At 38.9% G+C, this 16247-nt stretch overlaps 1 long non-coding RNA gene across 1 annotated transcript; it reads right to left on the reverse strand.

The window, feature by feature from the left end:
- Positions 1-3978: 3978 nt before the first annotated feature.
- On the reverse strand, positions 3979-7199 carry LOC147642377 (uncharacterized). Its single transcript, XR_015262698.1, has 3 exons — positions 4803-7199; positions 4259-4383; positions 3979-4160 (listed from the first exon to the last, which is right to left on the reverse strand). It is a non-coding gene; the product is annotated as an uncharacterized LOC147642377 (long non-coding RNA).
- Between the last annotated feature and the right edge of the window lie 9048 nt (positions 7200-16247).

The raw sequence follows: 16247 nt of genomic DNA on the forward strand, positions 1-16247 counted from the left end.
AACGTTATCAAAAAACTAAAAATGTACAATTTTTTCTTTCTAAATCATCAGAGGAGGAAGCCTCTTATGCTCTCTCTCTCTCTCTCTCTCTCTCTCTCTCTCTCTCTCTCTCTCTCTCTCTCTCTCTCTCTCATGGAGGTAGAGGCCTCCAGACAAGCTATTTCTCGCTCTCCTTATATAACCTTACCAACCATCTTAATCAAAAGTCTCTAGAGAATCTTGACGCAGTGCTTGAACACTCGTACAGTCGAGATAATTCAAAAAAAAAAATCTCTCAAACACATATCGACTTCAAAGATAACGTTTTAAAAAACGTGTACTTTTGCACTTATAAATCTTTTGGACCCAATAATTAACCTAAGGTTCTATTGTTACATAACAAATTAATACCGAAAAAATGTTTGGCACCCATTTTCAGTTAAACAAAAGTTTGAATTATACTGTACAAATACATCTATGCTATACTTTTTTTGCATATGTTTACAATTGTATGGGGCAAGTTCCTATTAACATATGTCCATGATTTTTCTACTCAAAGCATGTAAAACACTTTGATAATCCACCTTGACATGGATAACAACTGGCTTGCGCTTAAGAAGCTTGCATATCCAGCAACTCATTATGGTCCTAATAATTTATGCTGAATGGATGCAGATGAGGTGCTACCCTTAACGTGACTATTGCTCAAATCTTTTGGAAGCTTTGAGATCTTGCGTAAGTCCTCTGATGATTTATCTCGACTGTACGAGTGGGTAACCCATAGAGAAAACATGTTGTGTTGTGTATGAGGTAACTTGATTAATGTTTTATTTGTTTTTAAAAAATATGATGTCATACAACGTGTTCTAGATTATACTTGTTCAACTAACACCGTGGTAGAAGCTCTATTTCTAACGTTATAGCACAAGTAAAGTGAACAAGCTTACTAATTCCAAAATGCCACTATGACTTGAGGCCATCTTCCTTGGTCTTCATAAATAGCATATACTTTTTTAATGCTAGAAAACACTACTCTGGTGATGGCCTAAAACAAATAGTTCACCACATACCTCCATATATTAGCAAATACACAGACATAAGGGACACACCCAAAATTGAGGGCCCTTGTGCTCCCCGTTTCCCCAATTGTAGAGTTTTGTCCCTTTTATAAACTTCATGCCTCTTGGATTCACCAACAAGATGCGATAAATTATCATGATACATAAATATATTCATCAATTATTATTCAATATATATATTACATGGTATATTTTTGATCTTATATGTGGGCTACTTTGGAACAAATAGATATATGCTATCATAAATTGTATAGTACTAGTGTCGCGACCCGTCTCCGAGACAGGTAGGAGCTAGACACACCATTAAAAAAGATAACTTTTTCAAGGAAGCATCTTTGCATGTAGTTACAGGCACAAGAAATATGTGTATAGTCACCCTTCCTTTCCTCTTTTGAATATAAAGTGGGCTTACTCATCTACGACATGTAGCACACACACACACACACAATTTATGTATGTGAGCACCCATGATATCCATAGATATTGTTCACACACATACATGTATGTATACATTATTATATTTATGAGTTTATTATATATGTGTATGTGTGTGTGTATGTACGTATATATATGAATATTTATGAGTTTATTATATATATACCAACACACACACACACACACACACACACACACATACACTTTCTATCTTATATACATGCATATATATTACGTATCTATGTATATAGATAGAAGTATTTTAGTGTGTGTGTGCATAACTAGGTTACTAGTTGGTGGGTGTATGACACATGGTTAAATGTAGGTGTGAGTGTGCACTCACATGCACCAGTGCACACATAACAACAATGTACATAGATGTACCCCTATATGACACACACATGCACATGCACACCCACATCTACACATGTCTACATATATATAGGAATATATGATGCATACATAGATTCGAACACACACACACACACACACACACACACATGTATTCACATATGATTATATGTGCATACATGTATAGGAACGTTGGTGACCAACCCACTTCTGGTCTCCCACTTCTGCTCTATGCAACCTCGTGGTTGCTACTCTCTACTATGATTCAGGCAACCATTGCTTGCTTTTTCTCTCTGCTACACTTGAGGCAACCATTGCTTACTTTTTCTCTCTCCTGACACTACTGTGACATTTGATGCTTATACTGCAAACGATGATAAGAAAGCGATGCTGCCTCCCTCCATGTACTCCAAGAAGACATTGAGGGAGAGCAATCCATTTTGAAGGGAGTAATCTTCACCAAGGCACTGTATGATGTGAGGAGAGTGGAGGCTTTTTCCCACTCAATCAGCACAACATGATGGACGTCTACAGGAAGGTAAATCAGCTATGTGCTCCAAAGACCATTCATGCCATGCAAAAACAGCTGAGAAGGTTCACGGTACTTGCTTGCCTGGCAAAGAGAGGAAATGGGGTTGTTTCTGAGAGAGGGAGCTGGAAGAAGACCAGGGTTACCAGAAGCTACCTCCAATTCAAAGCCGGGCATGTGAGCTCCAGACTCCTAAATTTTTTGTGGAATAGCGACTGCGGGCCTCCCGTGTCCCATGCTGAGGTTTGAGAAGAGCATGCTGTAGAGGTGTAGATACTATAGAATAGGGTAGCTCCCCCCCCCCCTCTCTCTCTCTCTCTCTCTCTCTCTCTCTCTCTCTCTCTCTCTCTCTCTCTCTCCATACCACCATAATGGCTCCCTCCATACCACCATAATTACTCCCTCCACAGGCAGATTGAGAAGTGTGAGGTGTGTGAGGGTGCTCCGGGTAGTCCACGCTTGCTCTAGGTCATGTAAGCACAAGAAGCAGCTAGCAAAAGCCCCCATCCGTTTGTGTGGTGAAAAGCCTCGAAGTAATAATGGCTCTCTCTGAGAAAATGAGCTGGCACAGAGTTTAAAATTTGAAACACTCTGACGCCTGCTACTACTACAGTCTGACACCTCCTATGACAATCAGGCTATGACGGCAATAGTCTGACCCCTCAGGTAGGCTATAGGAGCTGCCTAGTAGCGTGTCCCGTCTCCGACAAGTAGAGTAAGGCACACCACTATAAAGGTTAGCCCAAGGAGGCATTCTTGCATGCACAAAACACACAAAAACACTTGCATCACCGATATATATATATAATATATGTATATCTCTCTCTCACACACAAACACATTTAGTCCTACTACTTAGCATTTATTAAATTCAGTGAACTAATTTAAACAACCTGTAAATAGTGCCACACTTGGCATGCATACACATTACATGTAGTTTTAAGCACACTTATTTTCCCTAGTCAACTACTGAAATGATGCCACAAACTTTCCAAAAATTTAGCTAAATTTGAATGCATGTAATTAAAAGTGGCTAAAACATGTCTACTACTGAGTAGAAGAAATAAACATTAGACATTTAGAAGGATCGTGTCTAGCCCTCGCCACAATTTCGTACCATGTGTTTGGTCAGGACACTTAAATAGGTTAAACAAAAATTACCACCTTGCCGTTCTCTCTCTCCCCCCTCCTCTTTCTCTCTCTTTCTCTCTCTCCCACCCTCTCACTCTCCCTCTCTCTTCATTGTTTTTGCAACCCTAAAGCTTCCAAAAAAAGACATTAGTTACTTTACTAAGGTTAAATAAAACATTAAAAAATAATAATATATTAAAAATTCGTTGCCTCCCTGCCGTTCTCTCTCTCCACTCCTCCTCCTTCTCCTTCTCCTTCTCTCTCCCACCCCTCTCTCTCTCTCTCTCTCTCTCTCTCTCTCTCTTCCCCATTTTTGCAGCTAGCCTCCAGTTTCCAAAAGAAAAAAACATTAGTTACTAACAAAAGCATAAAAAATAATAAATTAAAAAATACCGCCTTACAATATTCTCTCTCTCTCTCTCTCTTCCCCATAAAAAAACACATTAGTTACTTTATTACTAAGGTTAAATAAAAAATAAAAAATAAAAAACCAAAACTCGTTGCCCACGATTCCGCCTCCTACTTTCTAAGCTTCGCCACACAATGCCGCCTCTTCTTTCCTTGTTTACAACATTTCTTCCATTATTTTGTGCTATGCAACGTAAGACACCTCCCCTTCTTGCCCGTTCACGCTGCTTCAAGACAACCACCACCACCTGCAAAAAAATTAGGTCCTCCACAGAGAGTGAGGCTTGTTGCTCTTCTTCAAGCTTCTTTAAATGATTATGATAAGTAGTCACTAATGCAGAATTACCTGGCTTTAATGAGCTGCCTCGAAGATAAGATTTGGAAGGGAATATATTGAACTCCTCAAAATTCGAGCCTGCAAACAGCACTGCAACCCCTCTGTTGACACTAAAGAGAGCGCTCCTTAAAGCTCTGCCCAATGAAAATAAGACGTGGGTTAACACATAAGCAAGATGGGTGGCGAGGGTGAACGTGGACAGGGAGCCCATTTTACATTTTCAAGGTGAAGGAGAGGCTATAGTGGGGTGTGAAACCTTCTTCTTGCACGGAGAATGTGAATCGTTGGATGAGACCAGCTGCCTGGCCATGTCCTTGCCCAGGCAAAGTGTGTGCGAGCACCCAAGTGACCTACCACCGTTATGCTATGGGGCGCATGGAGGACATATGGGGGTCCAACTGACTGGCCTTCCAGCCAGAGAGGTTACGGGGCGTTCGTACCAGCAGCCCCTTCAAGTTCCCAATGTTTCGTCCGGTAGGACATCGCCAGGCACAGCCAGCTTCATCCACCAAAGAGGGATGGATGATAACTCAAGGAAGGTGTAGGCTTTTACCAAGTGTATCACCAACGAAGAAGGGCTAAGTTTTGTCTGCCCAAGTGCTGTAGTTGTAGTCGAAGCGCCGATGCTCGTCCCCTCCCACGAAGATCCGGCGGTCGTGACTTCCCGCCTCCGCACAGCTGCTCTCACAAACAGAAAGCAAGCCACGGCTGCTCGTGTATCACTGCTTGCAGGCAATACATCATACATACATGCACATCATAACTATTTTCACCTTGTCATTTACTTACTCCTATGCTGCAACAAATTTTCAACATGCCAGTGAAGGTCATTGCATTCATAGAGAGGCCCAATAAAATGCATCAATTCAAAATAGTTCCATGCTTTTTTTGTGGTGATTTGTTAGCCATAACTACAATTTTGCACCGACCCCTATCTAGCACTTGCATACATATCCATGTGAAATCATTGCAGAGCACAATATCATCCCCCATCAACCCTTGCCTACATGTCCACCTTGGTCCTCTTATGCATAAGCTACAGTAAATGCACTCCTAGAGACGTCTTGAGAAGGGAGTTCCCGAGGCTCTTGTTATTCTTTTTCAAAGTGCGCCACACTTGGCATACATATGAATTGAAAGTTTGGAGTGTTTCAGTAGCCATGCTAGGCATATATTGCAATTAGTGGAACTCAAGCTATTGCAAGAGAATTAAATTTGGCATACATATCCATCTTAACATATCCCAAAAGTCCCTTTTATACATACATGAGCACATTTCAGGAGAATTGCACTTGGCATACTGTACATTAGAGCACTTCACCTACATACATATCCATGAGCATAGCACCTGCATACATATCCATGTGAAAGCATTGTAGAGCACAATATGTGTCCATGTGCACGATTCATTAGCCATTCAAATCTAAGGTGCAGACACAAAGAACTAATTATTTTTTAAGGCTCTAAGCAAAATCACATCTGAACATTTGTCAATGAGTTGCAAAAGCAAAAAGATGCAAGAATCACTCAACTTTCATACCTTTGACGTCATTTGCAACATTGCCTTCAGATCAACGTGCATGTACTGAAGTGCGAACTCAAAGAAGTGAACCGTAAGACTCGTGAGAGAAAGATAATTTGCAGTCACGAAACTCTGCCACCTTTCAGAGTACACATAGTGTGGTTTCGCACCTTTCCCTGAGCTGGAATCCACTGGAGAGAGGTCCGCATGCACATTATAACTGGAGAGAGGTCCGCATGCCCAGTGAATCATCAAACAAAATTTGAAATAAAAAAACTACAAACTTAACAAACAAATTTGAATCATCGAAGTAAATTCAAGCTTAAATTGAATCATCCAAGTAACAACCGCAAAGCATTTTTTCGTGGAAACCGCACGATAATAAAAGTCTGAGAAAGTAATGCCGGTGAGATTAGAGCTAATGCAAGTGGAATTAGAGGCCATGAAAGGAGGTGGAGAAGCAAGGAGATTAACGCGGCATCAATCAGGCCGCGCCAACACCACAATGTGCTACTGATCATGGGCTCTCTGTTGTGGACTCAAGATCCGAACGAAAATTCAACCGAGTTCCCATACGCTTTGCCATCGGAAGAACCACCGGCACTGATTTCGTCCAGTTCTCAAACATGCAATGATGCTAGCACTGGAGCAGCGGAAAAAGAGCTTCGTCCGGCAGCCCAGGAGCAGGCAACCCGAATCACGATAGATGACCCTCCGGAAGCCATCATGACAACAGAGTTTCTTCCGACAGCCCACTTCGTTTGGGTACTAGTTGATTAGATAGTTGGGTGGCACGTAATGCTGCTACTATGGCTGGGGGGCGAACAGCTATTGCATCGGGGCCCGCCTGCTACTGTAGCTCGCGCGCGAGCTTGAGCCATAGGGCTGCGGGCAGATTGCGGTAGAGCAACGGAATGCAATGATGATACCACTAGAGCAACGAAAAAAGAGCTTCATCCGGCAGCCCAAGAATAGGCAACCCGAATGACCTTCTAGAAGCCATCATGACAACATATTTTCTTCCCACAGCCCACCTTGTTTGGGCAGCCGATTAGTTAGTTGGGCGGCACGTACTGCTGTTGTTGGGGGCGAACTGCTGCTGCATCGGGGGCCACTGTTGTTGCTGCTCGCTAGCCTGAGCCATAGGGTTGTGGGCAGACTATAGTAGAGCAACGGAAAGCTTTTGTCCATCGGACTTCAGAAAGAGTTGCAACGTTGTTGAGCTCTGTGGGAAGGTGGGGAGGTGTGCGGGGAGAAAAAGATTTATGAAGACCACGATGGCTAATGGCTATGGCGTTCGAATGAGAGGAAGGGCCACGGATTGGAGCTCTGTGCGAAGGTGGGGAGGTGTGTAGGAAAGAAAAAGATTTATGAAGACCACGATGGCTAATGGCTATGGCATCCGAATGATAGGGAGGGCCAAGGGTTCGAAAGTGGCGAGAAGAAGAAGACGTGGGGAGGTGTGCGGGAAGAAGAAGACGGCATTCAAACCTTGCTAACGGCTCTCTACCCCGGCCTAAGACATGTATTATTTACTGTCTTTGTCACCTGGAATACCTAGAAAAGAAAATAGGTCTAAAAAGGTTACCAAGTGGAGGGGGGTGTTAGCCTTATAAGATATATAGAGATAGAGATGCCCTGCATACCATAAAATCATATATAGTATATTTCTTAGGCAAGTATATGTATATTGAGACCATACAAATGACTTTCGTATTTTTTATTACTTTGAGTTACATCGGTGGGGCTAATTTTATAAATGTGAAAGATATTGTCCATGGTCCCACTCTATCTACAATTATTTCCATAGCAAACACGATCACTAATTTTCAACTCGATCCCCACCGCATTTGCAAAGTTCAATCTATGTATCTGACACACACGGTGCTGTGAAGACAGCAACATTACTCAACGGCCGGTACTAGTCGCGACGCCTTCAGAAAATAGTTTCTGATGGCTTAACATTCATATAGTACTCTTAGAGCATGCATAATTTTGTACACACTGGAAGTGCTATGGATGCAACATTGGCCACGAGTTCGGAAACACTCATGGATATGGTATAACTTTTTTCAAGCTTACAGCACTTCTTGCATGAGATTGCACATGGATACTTGCCATAAACTACACTCGTTAGACAAGAAAATCTATTACATATTAACTATGGACAACCAAGGCACAAGGAGAGGAGAGAAAAGAGAAATCATGGATTTCTAAAAAATAAGAGAGAAAAGTCCCTTCAATTGACTCTTTGTATTCCGGCTTCCATTCCTAATGTGCGGGTTGAGTACTAGTAGTTAATAATGCACAAACACATCTTTGCTTTATGTTGCCAAATTATTTTAGGCAGGCTTTGAGACAACCTATCAACACATGGGTGGTTGCAGGATGGGTGCCCAGTTTTGTCCACTGTAAATAGTAAAAAAACAGGCATTTGTTTATCTTTAGTGTCTAATCTCTCCTAGCTAACGAAAGAATTTCCTTTCAAGTTCTTTTGTTGGAACATCACATGAAAAGTTAGGAATATAGTTGCATAATCTGATTAAGTATTAGATAGTCAAAAGTCCTCATTTCCTTAGGTATAAAGTCAATGTATACACCCTGTCGTCCCAAATTTGGACGTATTCCATAAAATGTTAATATCTTTAACATATAAACTCATATATGATTCCTACTTTGTACCTTAAATCTTCACGTAATATAGAGCTTAACTTGATTTTTTGATAAAATTTTACGTTATTTGCCTATTTTCTTTAAATATTTCCAGGTCTTTAAAGTGTTATAATATACGCCACTTTCTGTACCCGTGATAGCTACCACTTAAAATGCTCAATCTTGTAGATCAAAAGAGTGATAGTGAGACATTAGTAGAATGTGGTAGTTAGTCAAAATTGCAAATCCAATGGTTGGATTTTTAATGATCTCTTTTCCAAATTTCTTCCAAGCTATTAGAAGGCCTGCAAATATTAATAATCTAATTAGTAAAATTACATTTATGATGTAAATCATCTACAACCTATAGGGACTAGTATACATGTAATGGTGCATCTATGGAATAAAAAAATTGGATCACTCTAAGTATGAAAATATCATTTTTAATCTTTTCATCATATTTTTGATTAATTTTGATTAATTAGACTATTTTGTATTAATTTAAATTATATTGGGCTAATTTTAATGCATGTGTATTTTCTATTAGTTTCTTGATCTCATTTGAAGTACCTTGCCTCCCAAAAGTTTCTCTCCAAGCATATTGTCCCAGTCCAGCATAATGGACAAAACTGGACACCCTAATCTTGCAACAATCCACATATCCATGAAATTTTACTCAAAGCATGTAGAAGACTTTGATAATTCACCTTGCCATGGATAACAATTGGGTAACCCAACAACTCATACTAGTTAGTCCTAATCATTAATTTCTATTGGGATGGATGCAAGCGAGGTGCTACCCTTAGGTGAATATTACTATGAGATCTTGCATAGGTAAAGTTTAGCACAAGAAACGATGCAGATAATCCATGGCAAACACTAGTGTCTCTTCTAAGCGACACTACAAAACACATTGTGTTGCAACAATCGTGTATGAGGTAGCCTGATATATATATATATATATATATATATATATATATATATATATATATATATATATAATATTTTAAACTATGATGTCATATGACATGTTATAGATTATACTTGCTTGACTTATGTACCCGCACACACGGCCAAAAAAGGTAGCTTAATTATATATATATATATATATATACATGTAGATTTATATCTTTAAAGTATGATATATGTAGATTTATATTTTTAAAGTATGATGTCATATGGTGTGTTGCAAACTATACTTGCTCGACTTATGCACACACACATACGTGTAAAAAAGGTTGATGAGAAACCATCTCTTATTATTCAAGTGAAACTTTATTTGGAATTGACTTGTAGATATCACTCCCTAATGACTCATGATCTCTCTTAGGGAGGCCAAGCTTTATACACCTATGAGTGAAGAATCATTGCATCATCTTAGACGTCCACTAATAATTATTGTGTTGAAGATTCTATAGGACCTTCACACATGCATGTAAAAAATTGTGCACTTGTAAAAATAGGTCATGCTACATAAGGTCGGAAGAAAAAATACCTTGTTTAGAGTTCCTTTGCTCGGAGTAGTTGCACATAGTTAGGTCTACCCAACTTTTCATTTTGAACAAGCAACCAAAATATTCAATTTCAAAATCCCCACCTAATGGCAAGGATGCCGCCTATTGTCCATAAATAGGAAAAGCTTCATCGTCGGCCAAAGGAGACTAAACAAGAACCAATCAACGAGGGCCCGTGTCCACTTTTTCATGAGAGAATTTTGTTATGTATTAAGGATGCCCATGAAAAGAATGTGGGAGAGAGCGAGAGCTTGAGCTCCTTGAAAGCCAACACACACATAAGAGTAGACAAGCACATAAGAGAGATGTATGGATGAATTATCTTTCGTTATCCTCTTCTCTAAAACCACAATAGAAATAAGAGTATATACTATAAGGGAAAGTACTCTCCTACTATAATATACAATGGTCATTCTATAGTGTAAACCCGGCTACATGAGTTAATGCTATAACTATGTCATAACTTTAGCTGTACGTAACTATAACTTTGGTTATCGTTATGTCATAACCATAAACAAAGTGGCTATCACATAACCTGTACACCATTAGTAGCATAGTGCCCATAATCTAAACAACCATGCTAGTGATGTAAGTGTGGAAGCTATCATTCAAGCGGATCATCAATGTCCATAATACTAGTTGAGCTCGATATCTTACACTTCTCTTCGAGCTCAACTCCACACACTGCACTCAAAGAGTAAGCTCCTAAACTTGTGGAACTTCTCTGTACCCAGTGCCTTTGTGAAGATGTCAGCCACCTGATCCTCTTTGTTATGCTGATAGACTTGCTAGAATCTCCTTCACAAAGTGATAATACACCTTAATATTCTTCATCCTAGTATAATGGTTTGGGTTATTGGCTAGTTGTATGCTTACTGATGTTGTCACAATAAATGACAACGAACCTATCCACGGGCCTTCATGAAGCATATGATCCTCTATGCTGATATATACTAGATCTATATCACTTGCTAGAACCTTCTCCCTCATAAAGTGATAATGCACTTCAATGTGCTTGGCCTTGTAGCATGATATGCTACATTATTGGCCAATTGTATGCTACTGATGTTGACACAATAAATGACAACGGACCTATCTACACGGGCTCACCCATATCACCAAGTAGCTTCTGAAACCAAGCTACCATAGCAACGCTCTTGTACTCTAGCTCTGTACTTAACAAGGCAATTGTTGGTTGTTTCTTGCTTCTCCAACTCACACTAGCACTTCCAAAAGAAAAACATAACATATCCAAGCCATATTTCCTCTGTAAGAGTAAAATGCCATTAGGTGATCTCACCACCTCTATACTAAGAAAATACCACGGCTCACCTACGTCTTTCATCTTGAACTTCTACTTGAAAAGCATTCTGACATCATGTATTTCAGCATCACTATCACCAGTGAAAATTAAGTCATCTACATAAATGACTAACAACATGATCCCTCTATTTGTCTTTTTCACATAAAGTAAAAAATCCGTAATGAATATCTGAAATCCAATGGTAATAAGGTACTCTCCAATCTTATTTGACCATGCTATGGGTGCCTACTTCAAACCATACAAGGCTTTGCATAACTTGCACATAAAATCTAGATGTGGATTGCTCTCATAACTTGGTGGTGGCTCCATCATGTAAACTTCTTCTTGCAAATGACCATGCAAGATCGCATTCTTTACATCCATGTGATGTAAAGACCAACCCTTCGTTGCAGCCATAGCAGTGACAACTCTCACGGTTTCCATTCTCACAACTAGGTTAAATGTTTCCTCATAGTCAATGCCATATGTCTGCACATAATCCTTGGCAACCAGTCTTGTCTTAAATGTTTCCTCATAGTCAATGCCATATGTCTGCACATAATCCTTGGCAACCAGTCTTGTCTTAAGCATATTCATAGTTCCATTTGAGTTACACTTGACCTTGTACACCCACTTACATACAATTGCCTTCTTATCCTTTAAGAAAATACACTAATTTCCACGGCGCAGTTGTATCCAATGTTGTCAGCTCCTCATCCATGGCATCTTTACATTTTCGATTTCCAAGTGTTTGCTCAAAACAAATAGGCTCTGTCTTCTGTATATAAGCATTATGATGGGATTTATATCCATCATATCCCAACCTATTAACAGGATATCTATCCCGCATAGATTTGCATACATGTGGATCACTATCAGGTGTCCTCAAAATAGCCATTGTTTCTGTGCAGACGGAATGCCAAGCTCCTCCATCAAGGCTTTTCTTAGGGCCACAAGTGTCACCATCCATAAAAGAGTGAACTGTTGACAGATCATGCATAAAAGATTGATCTACATTTTTCTTTTCTTTACGTGATACATGTGTACCAATACATGTAGTACCTCAAGATGATACTTCTATATTCGTTGTATTTGTCCTCAACCTGCTTGACCATGAACTAACACTGGATCCACTGCTAGAGGACTCTCTACCTCCATTGATAGCTACTTTATATGAGACATCATCATTACTTCTTGCATCTGAATCTTCAATTGTCTTCACTAGTACATACCAACTACTTATTTCATAAAATACCATCTCCGCTTACTCGTACTTACTTCTTGCATCTGAATCTTCAATGTCTTCACTAGTACATATCAACTACTTATTTCATAAAATACCATCTCCGCTTACTCGTATCTTACGAGTAGTGGGGTTATAATATCTACAACCTTTCAGTTCCATAGCTGACCAATGAAGATGCATTTCTCTGCCTTTGGATACAACTTGGTTTTCACTTCATCAAGAACATGCACATATGTAATATATCCAAATACTTTCAAGTGAAACACATCTGGTTTTATGTCTATTAACTTATGTTTAAGTGTTATATCATGAACAGCTACAGTGTGGGTCTTGTTCATAATGTAAACAATAGTCGCCCTATTGCCCAAAAATAATCTGGCATATTATTTTCAGACATCAAGGTATGAACAACTTTTACAAAGTGCATTTTTTTCCTTTATGCAACACCATTCTGTTGTGGAGTATACATGTATGTGAATTGCCTCTTAATTCATAACTTTCTTAAGAAATCATTGACCATTGGAGAAATATTCTCTCCCAGCATTTGATCTTGGGCCTTTTTTCTTCTCAACTAAAGCTTGAAATTTTTGAAAGTAAGAAAACACCTCGTTTTTCTCCTTCATGAAGTAAACCCACACTTTTTTATGTGATCATCAATGAATGTAACATAGTACCTGCGACCTACAACCTGCAATTCTTGCAGTCTTAGTCAGTTCCCATACATCGTAATGTATAATATACAATGACGTGCTTTTCATATAGAAAAGTATGTTTAGCTTACTTACCAAGTTGACATGCTTCACATACTTCATGCATAGCATCATTCTTAAACTTCGAAAAACTTACAACATTTTGGACTTGTACAGACTTTAGCCACTATATATTCACATAACCAATACGCTTGTCCAAATGTTAATATCTGCAAATACACACATCCCATGTGCAAACATGACTATCTTTACCTCAGGCATGTTAACTTCTAAAGTAAATATCTTGCTATTTCTGTTACCCTTAGCAGCACTGATTTTTGAAGTCTTCCACAAAACATTCTTGAGGATCAAACCTCACTTGTAGACCTTGCGTAACCATTTGTCCAATAAAAACCATGTTTTTTATAATATTAGGAACATGAAGTATATCTGCTAGCTACTTCGTTTTGCCATGCTGCATAGATAATGACACTTTGCACATTATTATCACTTGTTTTCACATATCCTATTTTTTTTATTCTCTACATATATCTAAACTACTCACCATAACTAGTCATGTGGCTTGAGGTGCTATAATCCACATCCTAAATATCTCTCAAATCTTATGCATCTCATGTTGTTGAACTGAGCATGTGCTGCATCACAAACAACTGCTTACATCTATTATCACTCTGTTTACTTGATGATACATAGTTGCCTTGCTCTATGTAACTTTCCACTTTTGATATCATTCTACTTTTTTAGCAATCCTTTGCAATGTACCTTGGTTTGCCGAAGTAATAACACTCCATTCTATTCACATTTGATTTCTTTACCAACCATCTCGGTCTTTCTGGCTTCATTTACCTCTGAAGTAGCCTCTCCCATCTCTTACTATATTAGATTTGTATTGTTACTACTGCTCATGTGAATTTTCAGAGGATGAATCTCCTATAATATTCATCTCCTCATGGATGAGGAGAAATCAATTCCTGAAAATTTGAAAAGTTCTCACGGACTCCAATAGAGATGTGAAACTGACTGTATTCCTTGTCAAGATCATGCAACGTCACCGATACCATATCATCATCATCTACTGGTGATCTAATAGAAGCAAGGACATAAACCTTCAACGAGTAATCATTTATATTCATCTCCCCTTTGGTCACATTATGCAGCTCTTGCTTTAGTTACATCTTTTGAGCTCGAGTATTTGTACTGTACAATTCACCAAGATATCCTAAACCTCCTTAGACGTTTGCGCATCCTGTATATGTACAATCATAAGAGTCTGTCAAACTGACAGATAACCAGTACAATACCTTTTTGGCTCTTTCATGGCATGCTTTAATGCTCGCACTGCTGTGGGTTGGATTTTTCTTCAACAATCTCTGGCTCCTTTTTCCATAAGGAAATTGGTCATCCTTAACTTTCATGCTTGAAAGTTATTCTTGTGAAACTTCTCGCTCAAACCATCAAACATAATTACCTGTAAGAACTTAACTAAATAGTGCTTGAAAATACTCCTGTACTTATAACAAACTTGCAATCTCCAACAAAGCGAGATATCGTACACCTGTTATACTGTAACTGTATATAGAACAATCACACAAACATACAATCACTAACAACCCGCAAATATCACATTCTCTATATAAACTATTCTGCAAAACCAAATTTATGCGTAACTTTGCTCCAAATAAAAAAATAGACATACACAATCAAAATCGACACTTTCTTAAAGTGCTCGCTAAAAACTTACGAGGCTAAAATGAGATGTGAAACACACCCGAATCGTGTAAAATTTCAATTAACATAAGATAATGCCTCAGTCTGAGATAGTGACTTCCCAATCTGCTTGTAGCTCTCACAGCTATCCAAAGGTGTTGCTCCAAAAATGAGAGAGAGAGAGAGATGAAATTACCCTTACCCGTATACCACTTCCTTTACTTCCCTCTTGAGCTCTTCACATAAACCGACGCTTTGATACCGCGAGAAGAATGCGGGGAAGAGAGAGAGCTTGAGCTCCTTGCAAGCAAACACACATACACAAGAGTAGATAAGCATATAAGAGAGATGGATGGTTGAATTTTCTTCTATTCTCTAGTAGGAGAGTACTTTTCCTTATAGTATGTGCTCTTTTCTCTTTATGTTGTGGTTGCAGAGAAGAGAACATACAATGGTTAGTCCATAGTGTGAACCAATCGACTACATGAGCTGACCCTATAACTTGCCACAACTCTAGTACACTAAAGTGGCTCTCACACAACTTGTAAACCACTGACGACATATCACCCATAATCTTGCCAATCATGCCAGTGGCGTAAACTATCACCCAAACAAGTCATCAATGTCCGTAACACTAGTTAAGCTTATATCTCAACAAACTAGTTGAAATATAACTTCACAAGTCTGGATGGCAACATACGCCCATGCTGCTATGACACGTGCAGGAGAGTAGTATATAGATGTGTGTAACCAATCTTAGTTTAGCCCCACCAATGTTTCTTTGGCAAGGTTGCATGGATCAATTTTTTGTTCAAAGCTGATTCAAGTTGAAAACTCTTATTATATAGTGATAACAAATAAAAAATGAGCATTTGGACATAATTTTCCTACTTTCACCTATGAGTACTAGATGGGAACACGTAGCCGATCGAAGAAAAGCACCAAAGCATAATTCAAACATAGGCATATCTCACACAATATAACAATCACATACAAGCTAATAAGAAAGTGCAATGAGAGAGTTCATTTTACTTTCTGTTCCAAAAGATGGATTCTCCTTGCATATTATGTCTTTGAAAAGCAATGAGAGAGTTCATTTTACCTTCTGTTCCAAAAGATGGATTATCTTTGCATATTATGTCTTTGAAAAGGAACAATAGCTCTGCAAGCCCTTTGGACTAATCAATGCCCTTGCAACGTTCCAACGGGTGGCAGCTAATGTGCACATCTTTTAAAGACTATCTACAAAAGTGATTGGAGTATAGTGTATGTGTGAAGACCCTCTAATATAACTACCATAACTACAAAACAAACAAAAAAGATTGAAATGTATGTGTGCGCCAG

This window comes from Cibotium barometz, chromosome 1 (assembly GCF_041138505.1).
Source record: "Cibotium barometz isolate CiBa-2024 chromosome 1, ASM4113850v1, whole genome shotgun sequence".
Lineage (NCBI taxonomy): Eukaryota > Viridiplantae > Streptophyta > Polypodiopsida > Cyatheales > Cibotiaceae > Cibotium > Cibotium barometz.